The sequence below is a fragment of the Alligator mississippiensis genome, chromosome 3 (genome assembly GCF_030867095.1).
Source record: "Alligator mississippiensis isolate rAllMis1 chromosome 3, rAllMis1, whole genome shotgun sequence".
NCBI lineage: Eukaryota > Metazoa > Chordata > Crocodylia > Alligatoridae > Alligator > Alligator mississippiensis.
The window spans coordinates 283,468,936-283,487,973 of record NC_081826.1 but is presented as its reverse complement, the minus strand read 5'-3'; the positions used below and the strand labels follow the sequence as shown (position 1 = coordinate 283,487,973).

The following is a 19,038-nucleotide window of genomic DNA, read 5'->3' as shown; positions in this document are numbered from 1 at the left end:
CTCGAAATGGCTGAATGATTTTTATAAATGCAGAGAGAACAAATCAGATGTACAGCAAAGTTTGTACAACATTCTGCTTAGAAATTATAAGACTGCAAGCTCAAGATGATTCTGAGGACATGAGCAGGCATCACATTTCTAGACAGAAGTACACCCTTTTAGTGCAGCAAAAAGCAAGTATACAGATGTTCAAGCAATTTTTCTTGGAAGTCATGGAGGTTCTGCAAAGAAATGTCACCTTTTTAGAACAGTAACTTCTCAACAATGTGACAATTCCCAGTGCCACGTGGGATGCCAGTCTAGGTACCCAGAGTGCTACAGGGCATACCTCGATCCTGTAGCATGCCAGGAGGCTGTGCTCCCCTCTCCAACTACCCACCCCACCCCTAGGAACTCTGTTTGTGACTCGTGCTGGATTCTACTGCCCCAAGGAGGCAAAGCAGGGCTCACAGATCATGCAGGTGCACTGCTTAGGCTTGTCTTTGTGGACAAGATAGTCCTTCCTACCCAACAAGCAGGGCAGGAATCCACATTCCAGACCCTCCTGCTATGCCAGGAATAACTGTTTCCACCAAGCCGTCATCTTTGGCTTTATTTACAAGCCAGGTTGCAGGAAGGACAGTGAGCAGGGAGCTCTTTCTGCCATGTTTTGAGCCTTGGACCTTTTCATGAGGCAAATGTTGTATCTGATACACTACAGAAAATGACAAGTCACTACCAAAACCTGCACAGAGTAGGAATTCACGGGTTGCTGAGCTCATATCCGGGTACAGTCTGTCCTCGACTTACAACATTTTGAGTTACGTTTTGCACTTACAAGGTTTATAAACTGACACCGTTTCAACTTTCTGACGTCAGTTCCAAGTTTACAACGCTTGATCCGACAGCACACCATGCCAGCGAACAAGTTCACTGTGCCGTCCATCTCTCTGGAGAACATCTGTCCAGACTTCCTTGGACGCTGCCTTTAAGAAAGCAGACAAGACTCCAGAAAAACCTGCAGCCAAGACTCCCGAGAAGACTCCAGCAAAGAGCCCTTCAAAAAGTCCAGCAAAGTCACCTCAAAGAAGACTTCCCAAATCAATGTGATTGTTATTTACAATATAAATACATTAATGTAGTTATATTACTCATCTATACTTGATTGAGTACAAAATTCTGGGTTATTTTTGGTGAAAATAGGGGATCGGGCCTTGGTTCAGGAACCAATCCCCCATTTATAACATTGTTTCCTATGGGAAAATTGGTTCCAAATTACAACGGTTCAACTTAAGACACAGTTTTCAGGAACCAGTTGTGTTGTAAGTCTGAGGACTGCCTGTACTTTCTTTTACAAGCAGCAAAGGTGATGGTTGGGGTGAAGGGCAGACTCTTCTACACCTTTCCTGATGCAGAGGCAACGCCAGATTCCTGCAGAGTGGTAGCACAGCTGGGAGGCTGGCATGTATCTGGTACAGGGACTGTCTGCTATAACTTGTTAAGGTCATGGCTGAGAAGAAGGCGAGTCCCTGCAGCCCCCTCCTGGGCTAGGGGCAGAAGTTACACAAACCGGTTTAAGTCATCAGAAACTGATTTAAACCTGTAACAGAACAGAAGTTCAGTGCACATAAACCAGTTTCAAAATGGCTGAAACTGGTTTAAGATAAGCCTGGTTAAATGTAGTATTAGACTTAACTGATTTAGGTCAAATGGGTCTATGAAGCTTCTATCCCAGACTCCTTCCTGGTTCAAGTTAAATCACAGTCCCCTGGCATCCCAGCATGCTTTCCAGCCCTGGGCCGGGCTGGGCTGGGCTGGGCTGTCTGCTTCAGCAGAGAAAGTCACTGCATGTATGTGGCTTCAAAAAGTAAATGTCTGTTCACTTGCTAGTTAGTTTAATCTCCACATTTTAGACAAATGTGCAAAGACTGAACTGATTCTGCCTCAAGCTTTTGGACTGTCTGTACTTAGCTCTGAAGTGGAGCCAGCATTGGAACCCTTCTCACTGCCAGCCTCTCACGAGCTGACAAAGCAGCTGACTCCTTGTGCTAGTGCGCGGTGCATAGCCGAGGACACCAACTGCACTGCCTCTCCCACTGTGGGATTGCCTACACTGAACTAGTTAGCAAAAGAAACCACCTGGCCAGGCCTTCAGTAATGTCCAGATGGCCTTATGTGGTGCTGCACTGTCAACATCTGTCCTTTGAATATAATAATAAAAAGACCCTTAACTACTTGGCTTGGACCTACTTGGTTTGTCCCTTCCTCCGTTTATTTAAAGGTGGATCAACTCGTGACTAAGGTTATCTTCTATGGTGCCCTCATAACTTTCCGAAACAAAATCTAAAACAAGAATCTAGATTGGGAGCTGCAGTGGGTACCAGCAGCAGGGATCTTTGAGGGCTGGAAGTGAAAGTGATGTGTGTTTTTGGCAGCTGGAACGATGAAGAAGTGCACCATGGCTGCATTCCCAGGTGGCTGTGGTTCCCCAGGAAGACAGCCAGCCAAGCAGCATTTTCTACTGCATCCATCTGGACTCTGGAACCACTGTCCAACTCCTCCCCCCACAAAGCACCTTGGCCCTTGGGCTGTAGAAAGCACTCTCACCCTCTGCTGAGCTCTGGACAACCAACCACTTGAATACCTAAACATGGCAAGAAAGGCATGTACATGTGGCACTGCAAGTGACCCAGAAATACGTGGTGCTACAAATGGACAGTTGTTCAACTATCCATACGCTTGAGAAAAGCATGGTGACTCCAGTTCCTCCCAGATGAGCATAAATTTAGCAAGAAAAATATAGTTTCAAGGTAACCAAAACTAGTTACTAATAGTTTTGACTCGGGGAAGAAAAATATTCTAGAAAAGCCATTGTTTCATACCAAAATGTAATATTTCTTTGTTGGTTTTTTTTTAAAAAAGACCCCCTACTTCAATATGCAACACAAGAAGAAAATACTTGACTTCTTAATTTGGTGGCTGAATAAAAAACCTAGCCTTCATCATCTAGCTGAATGCTGTCTCCAGAATTCATAGGAAAGAAGAGTCCCAGCATGAGTTTAGCTTTCCTTTAAAAGTTTTCTACTCTTCCTGCTTGCAGAAAAACAAGCACACACTTGAAAATATGAACTCTGGCAGGAAGGCAAAGGGAAAAAATAAAGCAACACTGTAGTTAAGATTTGCCTATTTTTATTGATACAATTTTTTAAATGGAGACTAGGTTTACTCCAACTTTTTCAGCTCATTATATCGGACTACTCACCAGAAAGGACGCTCATTAAGCCAAGCTTGACCTTTGAATTGGACATTTCTGCTCAGATATGTTCTGTCACTAGGAAGACAAGATCAAGTAGATGGCTTGCGTGTTTTCCACTGCATACAAGATTAAGTTCTGCTGTTAATTGCATCCTATTCTTTAAGCAGTGGAAAGTGTTGGCAGAATCTCAGGGAGCTTTTTCCTAAGAAGGAACTGGGTGTCAATAATTAGTTTGTGGAAAGAACTTTTTTCAAGGAGGCTGGGGAAGGCCCCCTGTGATACTTTTAGAAGGGACAAATAAAAATTGAATGAATAATAAAAGGTGAAGACAGAAATGACATCTATAATTCACTCCCATTCCCTGAAATACTTCATGTGCTTTCTGATAACTGAATGTGATAACTGCAACATAATCAAGATATTTAATGAATATTAAGAAGCAAAACAAATAGGTACATTATATCTCCATGGAAGAGAATATCCCAAGGGAGTGTAACTGCCCTAGAAGAATATTTACCTATTTTCTTATTTCCTAAATAATTGGCAACTGGCAAAAACCAGGTTGAGCCAGAGGAATGGAAAGGGGATACACAACTTTGAGCTCAAAGTCAGCACTCCAGCTAAAGTCAGAAGTGCTGAGAGAAAGCAGGATATTTGATTCATATTTGTTGTTGCAAACAGGCCATCACCTGCCATTAACTATACAAATACATTATCTCAAAAGACAGAAAAGACTAAGCCATGGCAACAGTACAAATATTATTTCCAGACCCGTACCAATTCCTGATAGCTCAGATATTCCCAAGATAACCTCAAAACTAGACCAGGCTATAATCTGTTTACTGTTTACCTTAGACACATTTTTTTTTTTAATTTTAGTTATCTGACAGAAAAAAATTATTAAGTTGGTAATGACAAATACTAAACTTAGTTCAGGAAACATAGTTTTGGTGTATCACCGTGTCCTCCATTAGAGAAAGCACAATCCAGTAACTAAATGACACTATGGGGAATCAGAAGACCTAGATTCTAGGTCTATGCAACTGACCTACTTAGTAGCTCTGCATAAGTCATTTGAACCCTTCATTGCATCAGCTTTCCTATCTGCAAAATGGGAATAATGATCTTTTGTAAAGTGTTTTGCTCTCTATAACTGGAAAGCACTCCAATAGAGACAGATATTATTTCAAGCAAGCCATATCTCCAGGGAGGAATACATATAGAACTAAGTAAGTATACTAAGAAAGTAGTGATTGTTTACTGCAGTTAAGACCCTATAGACATAAAACAAACCTATATTTTTTAGTTCCCTAAAGGACCATGGGGAGAAAAATATCTGCAGAAAGGATTAATGGAACATGAAGAACTCAGGAAGTTTTGGAAGTAGATAGGCAGAGGGGTTTACTAGGGAAAGCTTAGTAAGAAGGAAGAGGAAGGGGAAAGGTCCTTAGGTACAAAGTAGGGGTGCACCAATATATCAGTTGGCTATCAGATCTGCATCGATAAAAGAAGAAATGATGTTAATTGGCTATCAGGTTTTTTTTTGGTCTTTTTAGTTGATGATTACAGCCATGTGTCTGGAGCACCCTGGTGAGCATAGTCCAGTCCCCACACCCCACCACTGGCTCGAGCCTGCGGCAGACTACAGGTCCCAGCGAGCAGGAGGAGAGGAAGGGGACTCCAAGGAGCAGTCACAGGGCACCGCGCTCAGCAACAAAGAGACCATTACTAGCCCGTGCTGCTGCTGCCACTGCTGCTCTGGCAGTGCTGCACGCACAACAGGGGCCCAAGTGCTGGGGCTGCTGTGGAGACACTGGGTTGCACGCGGGCGGGCTAAGGCATTGCACAAGGGACATTATGCTCTGCCGGGCACTGCGTGCCTTTGCAAAAGTGGCTTCTCCCCGGTGACTGTAGGAGCTCAGCTGAACAGGGCCTGCCAGCACCGAGGCAGCAGCCAGCTCTGGTGCTTCAAATGTGCCGGTGCCACTGCCTGCATGAGGATCTGCCCCTGGACAACAAAATGGGCTGTGTGGGGAGCAGGGCTGCAAATAGGAGCTGTGGGTAAGGGGACAACATACATGGGAATAAGGTGGTCACCACCTTCCCCACCAAAGGCCAGAGCAGGCAGGAGGCATGTGCATGTGTGTTATAAGTGCAAAACAAACAAAAAAAGGTTTACTTACGTCAGTAGTTTAAAATGCCTTCCACTGTTACTAAGTATCAGTTTGCAGAGGAGCATCACCCAATACCGTTGGTTAATCATCGGCAATTGGTATCGGCCAAGAAAATCTTTATCACTGCACCCGTAGTGCAAAGAGATGGGAGCGGAGCAAGTGCTTATGTTCAGCCACAGAAAAGGAGCAGGACCCCAGGCCAAAGGCTGGCTTTCTGACTTGGGAAGCCAGCGGGATCTAGGAGAGATTGAAAGTGTGACCAAGGAGGATGTTTAAGGTTGTTTATTTAAGTGATCTTTTGCAGTGCTCAGAGAGGAAATCCAGGGAAAGGCCTATGACTCTGTGAAGAGTGGAGTTGAGGAAATAGGGGAGGAAAGATGCTGCAGCACAGAGGACCAGCATTACTTGGGATGCAGCTCATTCAATTTGGAAGTTTAAGGGTACTGAAAAGAGAGGGGTTAAGCCGCATCTGGCTGAAGGGCTGAGTCACAGAGATGGGAGACCACGAGACCCAGAATGACAGTCAGAGGGTGACAGTCAGACGGAGTCACATCTGACCTCAAGATGCTGCACTGGGCAATAAGTTGCTGTTCCACAGAGTAAGGACAGCTTTAAGAAATTCGGCTGCACTATTTGATTTCGTATAAGGCAAAATCTGACTTCAGTTTCATTCACGTACTTGTGTCTATATATCACAGAGGTTGCACAAATGTAACTGAGGGCCAATTACAGCTTATCCATGTCTCATGCAGCGTTGTGAAGCCAAACCAAGTATTGTAGTTGAATTTTAAGAAGGTTGAGATAACTGCAATAGGAATTAGCAGGATATTACCAAATGCAGGTGGTCAAATCACATCCAGAGGCATAACCCTGTTAAATGAGCTAGCGAGGAAACAAGTTTCTGCCAGTATGTGTCCTCCTTTGCTGCATAGTTAACTATAGGGATGTCTCCTCATCCTTAGACCCATCAGTCATTAGCTAATGCTAAAGATGTACAAGATGACAGTTTTTAAAAGGTAAGCTAAGGTATTACTATTTCATTAGCTTTACAAGAAACTTGACAAGATTCTTCAAAAAATTAGGAAAACTAACCAAGAAAAAAGATGGCCAAAGTTTTGACAAAGGATTACATATTTATTGAGCAATACAACATTTATATTCAGCAGCTACATTTTGTAGCAAGGAAAAAATAAAATAGGCGCTAACAATTAAAAGCCTCCAAGAGAAACATCTGGAGAGAGGAAAAAACAAAATACTAGCATATATGGAAATACATTCAAATGTACGATTGGATGAGAGGCCTGATGCATAGTGTTGGGGGCATTAGGCCTGGGCCTAATTTTATTTAACCTTCTTTGTATTTCAGAGGAAAATGCAAGTTTGTATTACTGTAATCAGGTTAGTTTGGTAGGAAGATAGAAAGACTTAGACGAAACTCCAGTAGGTTGCTTTAGTCATAGAAGTGAGGGGATTGAGCAGCACAGGATCCAATTCTGCAGTTTAATTTGGATTTTTGCAATATGGTAAAAGATTATATGAACTTCTAATTAGTCCCACTGGGTTCTGGACTTAAACTGCTCAAAGGAGAGAAGCTTTGGTCACAAATGGCTTGTTCAACACAGTATTTGCTTAAACTACCAGCAGGATATATAAGAACAATAAAAACTGTTAGAAAACATTTTACAAAAGAGCAATTAGATGATAGCACACCTTAGCCTGAAGGGCCACGTTAAATGTCTTTCTTAGCACAAGGAAGATCTAGCCAAAACTGACAAGGTTTAGAAAATACGCAAAGGACACACTTAAGAGAAATTGAAAGGAGAATATCAGACACATATTGTAAAAGCATAAGAAACTAATGTTAGCACTGCACAACTGGAAAGGCAAATATTGTTATAGGCATTGTGATATTGTGACTGGCAGGAATGATTTAATCAGAGACGATCCTCTCTTGAGCAGGGGTCTGGACTAGATGACCCAGTGAGGTCTCTTCCAGCCCTATTTTCTCCTATGATATATCAGGAAGTTAGTCTGGTATTATTGCAAGTCTTACATTTCCTCCTTCAAGTCCTTAAACTCCAGGGCACCTATGACATTAAAATACTAGAATGCACCACAAGCCAAGTCAGAGATCTCAAAGACAAAAGTAAAACTTCAATACTAAACTGATTTAATCTGTTTAACAGGTTAAAAATACTAATCTAAGGTACAAGGTACCAGATCCTCAGCTGATCCCTACAGCGGTCTATTTGATTTCACTGGCACTACCTGAGACTACTCTAATGTGATCTGAACATGAGAGGGTCATTTTGTTAACGCACCATTTACACAGGGTGGGGGACAGATGGACCCTTTACTGTATATAAATAGGAAGCCAATTATATATAATATAGCCTTTACATTACAATTTAGCAGACCAAAACTGAATAGCAACAGCAGCAAAACTGAAAAAAAGTGACAAGGGAAGAAAAACAATGTGAAAGCCTATAGCCCAGTCAAATACCAGGACATGATCTTAAATTCTGCAACTTCAATTTTAAAAGTATTTTTAAAACACATTCTGAAAATATTATTCAATGGTGCAAACAATTGCAAGGTGGTCTCTCTTTATGTGCACGCAATTCCTACATTTAGAAAATCCATGGTTTGTAAAGACTTAATTCAAAACCAGTTCCTTAACAGTATACCTATGACATTAACTATTTTAATATTTTCTAACTGGCATTTAAAAATAGAGAACAGCAGCCATGTAATGATGCTAACTAGACAGCAAAAACAAGAACAAAAATAAATGGCAAGGTTCTGCTATTTATTCCCACTGTACAAATAAACTGATTATTTTAGCGAGTCAGGTACATTAGTGTTAATCTCAGTTCATTTAGAAGCAACTGATGCATGACAGTTTTGGTTCTGTCTGGTTCAGGCAACTCTGTAACAGGATGTGTTAGAAACTGCTTTTTAAAATATTGACTTAAAGGGTGGCTGTCCTGATATATTCTAGGAATATATATATAATTTTTTCTCTAGGAATTTAGTTACCCTTTTCAAATGGTGAGGATGAAGGTACTCTTTTAAAGTGATTATTGCTAATCTCTAATACTTATGTGTTTGTAGGAGGTTGCTAAATAGCCAGTCTTGTAAATTCCTGGAATTTGCTGCCTTTTTTTTTTTTAAATTAACTCCATCCACTTCTTTGATATCAGGGAACGTAAATAGATGGCAGAAAGGAACCTGGAACTGAATTAGGACACCATTTTCCCTATGGCACAGAGCTGGAGTGTCAAACTAAGTCTGGACCCTGGACCAGATCCAGACCACAGGGCTCCTCCCAGCCATATCCACAAGGCCAGCGGCAGGTCCAGCAGGTCTGACGGTAGTGGCAGTGGTCCAAGGACAGTGGTAGCGGGGACCCAGGGTCCACAGGGTGCGGAAGAGCTGTATCTGCAGCTAGACAAGGCTAGAGATGCAGCAATTTCCCAGCCCCCAAACACTGCAGGTATTTAAACCTTGGAATAATTTAACCAAGGATGTACAGATCCTCTATCCCTTGTAGTCTTTAAGTCAAGACTAGATATCTTTCTGGAAGATAAGCTATAGCTCAAACAGAAGTTGTGGCCTTTGTTCAAAGTTTTCCAGACAAGGATCTTTGCGTTAGAGGACCAGACTAGATGATCATAAGGGTCCTTTCTACATCTAACAAATATGGCCCTATTTTTAGATAAATGAAAGGGTTTTGCTGTTTAAGGAAAAACGCACACAAGAGCACAAAGGGCAGTTCATGTCTCCATTTTCTATGCAGCATAGAATCTTGTGAAGACCGTTGTAAACAGCAGCAGATCTTTTACCTTTGATATCTTAAAAATAGGTTGCAGTCTACTAACAAAATTGGAGGTTGCTACTACATATATGCCCTGATCAGATTCTAATAAACCATAGCTGGGAAAATTCTTAAAATGTTTTATCCAATATAGTTTTGTCACTGTGGAGGAAAGAATTTGTTGTGAATAGTTCACCTTAAAACACTCAAGTTTGTACTTTTTCATTAGGAGAGGAACGTGCACATGCGTGCACACGCACCTGCTGTGTCTGATTTCAGTTTGTAAATGGAGAATGATTCCACATCCCTATACTGCATTTTTATTGCAGGGATCAAAACTACCTCTAGACGGTGTAGAAAAGCATCACATAAAACATTGAGAGAATTAAGAGTTAAGATCGTTCTATGCTTCCTTGTGCTAGTTCTCCTTTCCCTTCCGTTCATTGAAGACAAGGCTTGCTGTAGAGACTGGAGAAAAACACTGAAGAAAGAACCCACCCGATGTTTCTATAATGCCTATTTATTCTTCTGCACAGTCAATATTTTGCATCTTATGTAGCGTTTGCTCCATATCTCCCTGTGCAACCCTGTGACCCAGATCCATGAAAAGACGTAGGTGTTACATTGCTGAGAGTTGCCACATACAACTTCTTGATTTGTTAATTTTGCTCCTGGACATCTATGTCAGGCTTTCTATATGGGGAGAGGGGTGGGGAGGATAGCTGGACATGTAGAAATTGGGAGGGTTGCCCGAAGGCAGTTATCTAGAAATATCTCAAATCTGGTCTCTTTTCCCACCCTCAATGCTCCTCGAAATAGAGAATGAACTAGTTTGCTCTTCTCCAGAGGAGAAATGAGCGGTAGTACCTGCCTTTAACATACTAGCCTAGTGGTTTAAAAAGTTAGAGACTAGGCCTGTGCAAACAGGGAAGTATTCGATTCAGGTTCGAATTCAGCCAATTCAGAGGACAGTGATTCAATTCGGTGATTTGAATCACTGTTCCCATTCAATTCAGCTGAATTGGCTTGGAAGATTCAGCGCCAATTTGGAGAGATTTGGTGATTCAGATCGGGGAGAAAGAGGCAGGCACAACTGGAGGAGCTGCAGGAGAACCTGCAACCACCCAGCTCTGTGCCTGTCTCTCCCCAGGTGGGGGGAGCCACAGGAGAAGCCCCCATGGCTGCCCTGCCTGGCCCCAACCTCCTGGCACTTTATAAAAGAAAAGTCCTGCACTCACTGGATGCAGGAGCAGTGATTAGGGCCTCTGGGCGCTCATGGCAGAGATCCCCCGCACAGCACAGGGCAACAGGGATCGCCCCCCTGCCTGGCACCTGCGTGGCAGTGGCCTTACGGCACAGATGCAGCGTGGCTCGACAGGGTGCGCGCGCTGTCTGGGAGCTGGGGCTGCGCACGGCTAGGCTCTGGGTGACTGCTGCAGCCGGTGAGCACGGGGTTCTTTTTTTGTTTCGTTTTCTAAATGCCTCCCCAGCCAATCCAAATTTCCAAATCTTTTCCGAATCGATTTGGAGCTTTTTAACGGGTCTCCCGATTTGATTTGGATTCGGAGATTCGGCTCCCTAGTCGGGCCGAATCTCCTCTGAATCGAATCGGTGACTGAAGCTTCACACAACCCTATTGGAGACAAGCTCAATGCCCTCTTCACCCTGAGAGTAATTCAAACCCATATCACATGTCTCTGAAGAGAGGGCCGTAACCTCAAAGCTAGGCACCAGGTTGGGGCGACACTCTCCACCGTTCCTGTTGAAGCTAGGTTACAAATAGTGGTCTACCCAACTCGGAGGAGGCAGCCGGCCCATTTTGCAGGCAGACTGTGGGGCTGGTTGCAATATTTGAGGCCTTATCTTGATGTCCCCCCCCGCCCCCCACTCCTTTGATTGGCCAAAGGTCCTGGTGGCCCCGACCACTACTGATTGGGGGGGGGGCTGTCCATCATACAGCTCCACCCCTTGCCACTGATTTATGAGGGCTAACTGGCCCAGTCCCTCACTGCTGATTGGCCGAGAGAGGCAGGGCTGCACGACAGGCAGCCCTCTCAGCCAGTGAGGGGAGGGGGGCACGAGATAGCAGCCATCCTGCCGGCAGCCCTTCATGCCAGCAGACCTCTTCCCTCCCCGGTGGGCCACAGTGGGGAGCCAACATTTTATTTTCAGTAAGTTGTTTTTCTTTTTTTACTTTTTCCATGGATTTTACAGAGATCACTGGATTTCATGATTTCTGTGAAATCTGCACGATTTGGGTAGGTCCCTAGGTATGCGAGGACACTCCTGGGAGATGAATGATGCACATTTGAACCACATCAGGTTGAAGACTACACTGAACCCAAGTCTCTAACTTCCTGGGCAAACACTCTAACCATTAGGCATTATAAAACAAGCCAGGAACTCCCACCAGCTTTATTTTCTCATTTAAATGACTGTACATGCTGTCTTTTGTGCTACGGGATATCTTCCATGTTCTCCTCAGTCAGTCAGGCCCCTCAGGAACCTCTGGTGTGGGACACTTAGTTTGTGAATCCCAAGCAGCCTTAGGTATGAAATAGGTGTTGAGATAATCAGTTCAGCCAAGATGGCAGCTGTTCTGGGAACCCGCTGCAGCAGATCCTTAGGAGTCTACCACCTCACAAGAACCTAAGCATTAAGATAGTGTTTATGTGGATTGCTCACTTGGACTTAGGCACATCAGGGGGAGTAGCCTAAGTCTTCTCTTAGATTTGGTCCATATAGTTCGGTGACAAGCAATAACCTGATCAAATTGTCCAATTATCCTATTATGTTCATTGTGAAAAACAAAGTCTGATAACTGGTGGTGGGAGAGGGGAACAGGGGGAGACCAATCCCTTCTCCCCCACCCAAAAACCAAGCAGTTATAGAAGTTTTATAAGAGGGCCAAGGAATAAAGGTCTAGCAACAGTAATGCTTAATTACATGGCACTATATCTTCACACTGTTGTTTAACTCAACTAATTCTCCCTCATGATGCCCCTGGGAGATAGTTCTTTACCTTTGATGAAAACAGAGACAGAGAGGTTAAATGATTTGCCCAAGGCCACACAGCATGTCACAGGTGGAGAGGGAGTTAGGTTTCTGGCTCTTAGCTCCATGCTCAGGTAAGGTCACACCTTCTCAGTCAGCTCATTTCAGTTAAAAATGACAACAAAACAGGAAGACTGGAAACCCTCCTAATCCCCAGAAGAGCAAGTAAACTCAAAAAAGATCCTCACACTCAGGGCCAACATGACTAAAACTGGTGTCAAAATAAAACCTGCAACCACAGCTGAATACAGCAAATTAATTCAAGCTAATTTGAATAGACACTACAGCCCAAGGCAGGCAAGTGGCTTATTTAATTCAACGTAGTAAATTACAAGACTAGAGACCAGAATACTCATGGGAAACCTCACCAGGGACATGAAGTAAAGGGAGTGATTCAAAATATACTGGAAGTAAACACATAAATAAAGACTTGGGATGCATGCCCAAAAGTAGGAAGAAGAAATTGCTTCAGTACGTACCACAGAAGCTACTCCAGATAAGTAAATCCACTGCAGGGACTGGAATAGGGAAGCATACGGCAAACAAATAGCTATGCTCACCAGACACTTGAGTTATGATTTACAAATAAAAGCCCACAGCTTAGCAAGTCTGGCTAGTAAAATGATTTGGTATCTGTAAGTGTGTACCAGGACCTAGATACTAAGTTTTTATTATTAAGAACCTATATAGGACTCATATTAGGCATAGGTTAACTAGCAGTTCATTTGGTTTGCCTTGTGTGCTCTTTTCAGATATCTTTTCACCTGCCCTTCTCTACTGTAAATACACTGCACAAGTAGTATCAGCATCTAAGACTTTCCAAAAGCATGTACAGGTTTCCCTCGCTTTATGCAGTTCTGTATGTGCAAATTTGCTCTTATGTAATGACCCTTTTTATACCAAAAATTCATTATATGCAAGGTAAATTCACTCTTATGCAATCAGTGTGGTGGAAGCCTGCAGTCAGATGCTTTGTGGGGTGCACTGTGGGAGTGACGCACACCTAAATAGAGTCTCCTGTGTGGATCTGTGCTTCTCGCTCATTGTCTGCGACACGTATTTCCATAGTTGCCATCTCCATTATGGTGACATTCACCACCACCCTGTGCTTGTATGTAATGTCTGCTGTTGGTAAATACCAATAATGGCTTGTAGAAATAGGTCTGGGGTCAGTACAGTCGAGGTCTTGGAAGGTATTCCTATTTGTTACATTGTAAAGCGGGTTCCCTTTATGCGAATTCGAGTTACGCGGTATTTTCCAGGAATGCATGTACAGCATAAAGCGAGGGAAACCTGTAGTACCAGGAACCTTTATCTATACGGCACCCACCATTGTAGCATCTGAGCAACTTCTAAAAGCTTTTTTGAAGAGTCTTTTGTTTAGATAACTGGTCCAATTAACCCACTCTATTTTAAAAAATTAAAGAAAAAAAACTTTTGGTTTTGATATATTGCTTCAAATGTTAACCAATAAGACATAAAAGTAATAAAAAATCTGAACTAGAGAATTAGACAAGCCAAAAACAAGAGATCTTTCTACTTCAGTCTACTGCTACATCAGATGTTCCAAACAGCGCCGAACTTCTCAGATAATATTTTTAAAGTGAGTTTTATTATAAGATCATGCCTATGCCTTAATAGACATCTGCTGGTCTAATTTACATGACTATAATCATTAATTAAATTACTCACAGGTATTACAGACTATTATCCCCATTTTATAGACAGATTACAAGTGACTTGTGCAATACCACACTGCTAGAGGTGCACTGATATGTAGGGTGCCTATCAGATCAGCACCAATAAAAGAGAAATTTACATTATTGGCTATTAGCTTTTTTGGCTGTTGTGGCCAATAATGTTCTTCCAGTACTTTTTCCTGTCATGGCAGGGGGTCGGACTTGATGATCTGCTCAAGTCTCTTCCGACCCTACCAACTATGAAACTAAGAAACTATGAATACTTATGCCTTCTGGCTGAGACCTCCAGACACTTGGGTTCCCTCCCGTGAGCCAAGATGACCCTGGGTCAGTGGTGCTGGAACCAAGATGACCCCGGCACCACTGAGCCGGGCTGGGCTGAAGCAGAGCAGCTGCCACGATGTCCCTGGTGCTGGCATAGCGTGACATGGAGTGCAGGCTGGGGCCAGGGTGGGTGCTGAATAACGTGCCGAATGCTGCAAACACAACTGGGACAGGTGGAGCCGAGTTGCCTGGCCCCACCCAGCATGACTCAACCCGCAGTGCTGGGAGGTCTGTGCCCCAGGAACCAGGGACAGAGCCTGGCAGAGGTGGAGGCAGCCGCTCCCCCCCGCACTGTGTACAGCAAGGTCCTTCCCACAGCCCCTCAGCCTAGCTAGATCCTGCCCTTCCAATCCTGTGGTCCTGCCCTGGGCAGAGGGAGGAGAGCGGGGAGCCTGGCTCAGAGACCACCCAATCCTGGACAGCCAGGTAGGCTCAGGCAGCCGTCCCAGGCTGGGGTTGAAGGGCTCTGCACAGCCAGTCACAGGCACTACTAGGCTAGCCCTGCCAGCCGCAACTGGCACAGGCACTTTTACATGTACTTGGGGGGGGGGAGAGCACTTTAATTAGAGAGGCTGAGAGCCGCCCTAATTAAAGTGCTACTGTGTCTCCTGTATCAGCATCCCCATGCTTAGAAATGGCACTAAATATACTAAATATCAGTTATTGGTATTGGCTGATATGGCTGGTTAATAATCAGCTTGGTATTGGCCAAGAAAATCTTTATCGGTGCACCCTACATAATGCAATTTGTGGATTAACCATATTTATCAGATATCAGGAGCAGGGTTAAACCTTGACAAACATTCTCTAAAAAATAAATAAATAAATCCAGTTTCAGGTAGACTCCAAACTACATAAAACTCAAGTCAAATTCACCACATAGATATGGATGAATAAAAATTATTTTGGAATTGTTGATGCAGTTCACTTTGATACGTCTGAAACAAACTATTCTGATTTTAAGATTAAATTAATGAAAGAGAGAGGTCCCCCATTCATACAGGAGAGAGAGAAAGAGAGAGAGAGAGAGATGATGCTAGAGGGGCCTTCAGTAACTCCAGATCAGTGTTTGGACACTTGGTTATGGAAGATGTGAATTAAAAGCTCCTTTTGGCCTGATTCAGAGCAGGGATTTGAACTGAAGCCTCTTACCTCCCAAAAGAATACTGCACAGTAGCCATGAAGTTTCAGGGTATTCTGGGGTGGGTTTCTCCAGTTTTTCCTGTTGAAGCCATTCCCCTCTATACTATATACTTGAATATTCCTCAGGCCACTGAACTCTCTGGCCTGATGGATAAGTTATTCACCTGGCAAGGTGAACACCTGGTTTTCCAGTCCCTGATCCAATGAATAAGTATGTTAATAATAAGTATAATGACATCAACTGGAAAGCTAGGAGTTTTTCACTTAAAATCTCTGTTCTGAATCACATACAGAGGGGCTTGAACTAGGTGGGTGTCCTAACCACTGGGTTAAGAAAGGCACAGCAAGACCATAACCAGTAACCACTACCTCCCTTTTCCTCGTCAACTCCTTTATTTTTTTTTTCCCAGACACACAAAAAATGTCAATGTTTAGGGTCAATGGAAATATTTCACCTAAGCAAGAATGAGCAATTTCAGTTCACCAAATAAAAATGAAATATTTTCATTTCATGCTGATTCAAAACAAAAATCCATTCCCATTTTCTAGTTCAGCCACTAAACAAACAGGTAAGTAAATGCTAAGCAATTATTCACACAGCCTTAATCTAAGTTGTGGCTTATTTTCCATTCCTTTGATCACCAGAACAGACAAGCAATATGCACCAACTTGTTAGCAAATATTCCTAAAATATACTGAGCAGCGCTATGAATTAGTGCTCAATTTCCATTTCTACAATACTTATATTGTAAGTTCTTTAATGTAGCACCTCTGTGCATGTACAGTATGCCGCTACATAGTCACTGCTCAAATATACTACTAACAAAAACTATAGAGCAAAAAATAATTAACCATACTACATTTCTGAGTAGAGGCAAAAGACAAAATATTTCTTGAATCAGACTGAAAACAAAAGTGCTTTTATACGTCTTTCTGCAGTGGCTATTTTTGAAAGGTATGACAGTCAGAAATTTTTCCTGCACATTTTTGTTATGAAAAAAAAAGGAAAGCTTTATATTGAACAAAATAATTTAAGCATAATTTAAGCATTAACTCAAAATATTCATGATTCCCTGTAGAGAAAGAAAAGGGACCAGTCCCCTCTCTGTATAGTTAAGATCTATATGCTCTAGAGCTGCTGCCTTCTGTTAAGTCATTGCTTTTTTATTACTGGAGAGATGGAAATTTCTGCTGTTACAAGAGCTTTTTTCCTTGTCATATTAAAGAACATTGTGCCTGGTCCGACTCATGAACTACTCTCTGATCAGAATTACAGTGTATTTTACCAGTCAAAATAAAAGTGTTGTGCTGTTTTGTTTTAAGATTAAACCATGCCATTTGATGTTGCACAATCAAATGTAGGTGCCCACCTAGTCCCTCCAAGAACTGTTGATATGCGGACCGCAGACAAATATTAAGGCTTCAGGTAAACATAAATCTGTGCACCACAAGGCACTGAGAGTAATTTCCAGATCTTGCCATTAGTGCTAGAAGGCAAACAAGTGAATGAATTCCCATCTGCCTTTCTCCAACTCAGATCCTCTCTATTATTTTGAGAAAGATGAGGATTTAAAAATAATAATAATAAAAAAAAACACTTGGCAATCCTCCCCTTGCCTATTCCCTACAACAGCTTTGTCAAGAGATGGGTGCAACATGCTTTTTGAGCAAGTTAATGTTTACCTTACAGCGCAGTCATTCTGAAAATGAATCACTGGGCATTTTAACAGGCAAGTATCGCTGAGAGCACAATGAGGAAACTAGCAAATACCTCTTACACTGGGGGCCCGGGAGGAGTGCGAGATGTTTAGCTTGGTACATGGAAGAAGCTCCATCGGTAAGGGACATGGTTAGCTGCCTTAGTATGAAGTCTAGCAGGAGACAGGGTAGTTTTTTTGGGTGTTTTTTTTTTAAATGTCATGTCCGGGGCCAAGTCAGCACCGAAGTCTATCTATGGAGAGCCCTCAATCATTCAGCTCTGTGTGGCGCTACCAGGGGCAAGCATCCTCCCCCCAGACTCTTCAGCCTGGGGCTGCAGCTACTCCCAAACCCAGGGCAGGCTTCCTAGGCGCAAGCCCCGGCCCGGAAGCCTTGGCGCTCACACGCGCCCGAGCCTCGCTAGCCCAAAGGAGCGAGGTGAAGGGCACACGCAGCCCGACCCCCGTCGCCATGAGCTGTGGGGCCCACAGCCTTGCGCCGGGCGCATTCCAGATGTGGCGGATTCGCACCTTAGAGACTAACCAAAGCAGAGCGCGAGCCAGAGGCAGCACACACGCGTTTCCATGTGCACTGAGCAGCTCTCTCCCCTGGGCGCTGGGCTGCTCTCCCGGCCACCCAGGAAGAGCGCAGACCGTGGGCAGGCGCTTGCTCGGCCTGGCCAAGGGGGCTTGTGCCCGACAGCTTGCAGAGAGGAACGTGTCCAGCTCTGTGCCTTGGTCCAAAACCGAGACCGCGCTGCGCCCACCAGCCTTGTCCGGGAGCTGAGGCTCGTCTCCCCCGGGGAGGCGCAGGGGAGCTGCTGCTGCTCAGGCTGCAAGGTGCCTCCCGCCCCGGCCCACAGGTGCGCTGCCCGCGCTGCCCTCACCTGGCCCGGCTCGGCTCGGCTCGGCTCGGCTCCCCGCGGCGGGGCTGGGCCGCGCTCAGGGGCAGCGGCGCGGCCGCATGGCTGGGACCGGCCCGACGAGTTCCCAGGTCGGCGGCGCTGCCCCGCGCCAGGTGTGCTCCGCTCCGCTCCGCTCCGCCCGCCCGCAGCGCCGCCCCTCGCCCGCCCGCCCGCCCGCGTGACGCCAGGTAGCGGGGACTCCCCGCTCGCCTCCGCCTCCAGCACAGCACGGGACGGGACAGGAGGCAGAGCCGTGGCGGTGCTTCCCCAGCCCCGCAGCACGGCCCGGGAGGCTCCAGGCATCGGATATCAAGCTCCAAGGAGACTGCTGAGAGTCACCCGGGAGAAAATCAAGAATCAGTGTTTCACCCGACGTATGCAGTAGTCCAGTGGGGTTTTTTTGCTTAAAAAAATAATGTGCTAGTCCCGTGCATTTGATGTAAAGGCATCATATCAGCGTCATTATGGCGTGTGAATAGATTCAGAGTTGGCGGGGCCCGGTTCCTCGGGCTGGAGGTGTCCGCGGGTGGGGATGCGAGCCCTTTCCTTGTCCTTCTGCGGGCTCGTCGCCAGGGCAGAACAAAACAGACTGCTGCTTGGTCAAGGTTGCGGGCCTTGCGGCCTCGACTAGCAGCACCTTGGGCAGATCCAGGGGTCAGAGCCATCCCCAGGGGTGTGTGGGGCCCAGGGCATATCAGGCCGTGCAGGGCCAGGGGGTAGCAAGTGTAGCGGGGAAGGGAGGCGAGCAGCTGGAGCATGGTGAGGCGGGGGAGCAAGCAGCTGGAGCGTGGCGCCAACGGTGCACAGCAACCACAGTGAGACCTGTATGTCACTGTTCACAGGGCCCCCCCAAAGCGTGGGGCCCAAGGCAGTCACCCTGATTCACACCCCCCCCCCCTCCTCCAGGGACAGCCGGGGTGCATGTACTCACACCCAGGGTTCAGTTGCGCTTTGATTCTTGGGGGGGTCTGCCAAAAAAGTTGGGCTGC

At 44.8% G+C, this 19,038-nt stretch overlaps 1 protein-coding gene across 1 annotated transcript in view; it reads right to left on the bottom strand.

Annotated features, from left to right (window-relative positions):
• ATP8B1 (ATPase phospholipid transporting 8B1) overlaps nt 1–18,152 on the bottom strand; it is a 99,576-nt gene extending 81,424 nt beyond the window's left edge. Inside the window, exon 1 of the mRNA XM_059725265.1 lies at nt 18,032–18,152. The gene's annotated coding sequence lies outside the window, so the exon portion shown is untranslated. The remainder of the gene's footprint in view (nt 1–18,031) is intronic.
• Between the last annotated feature and the right edge of the window lie 886 nt (nt 18,153–19,038).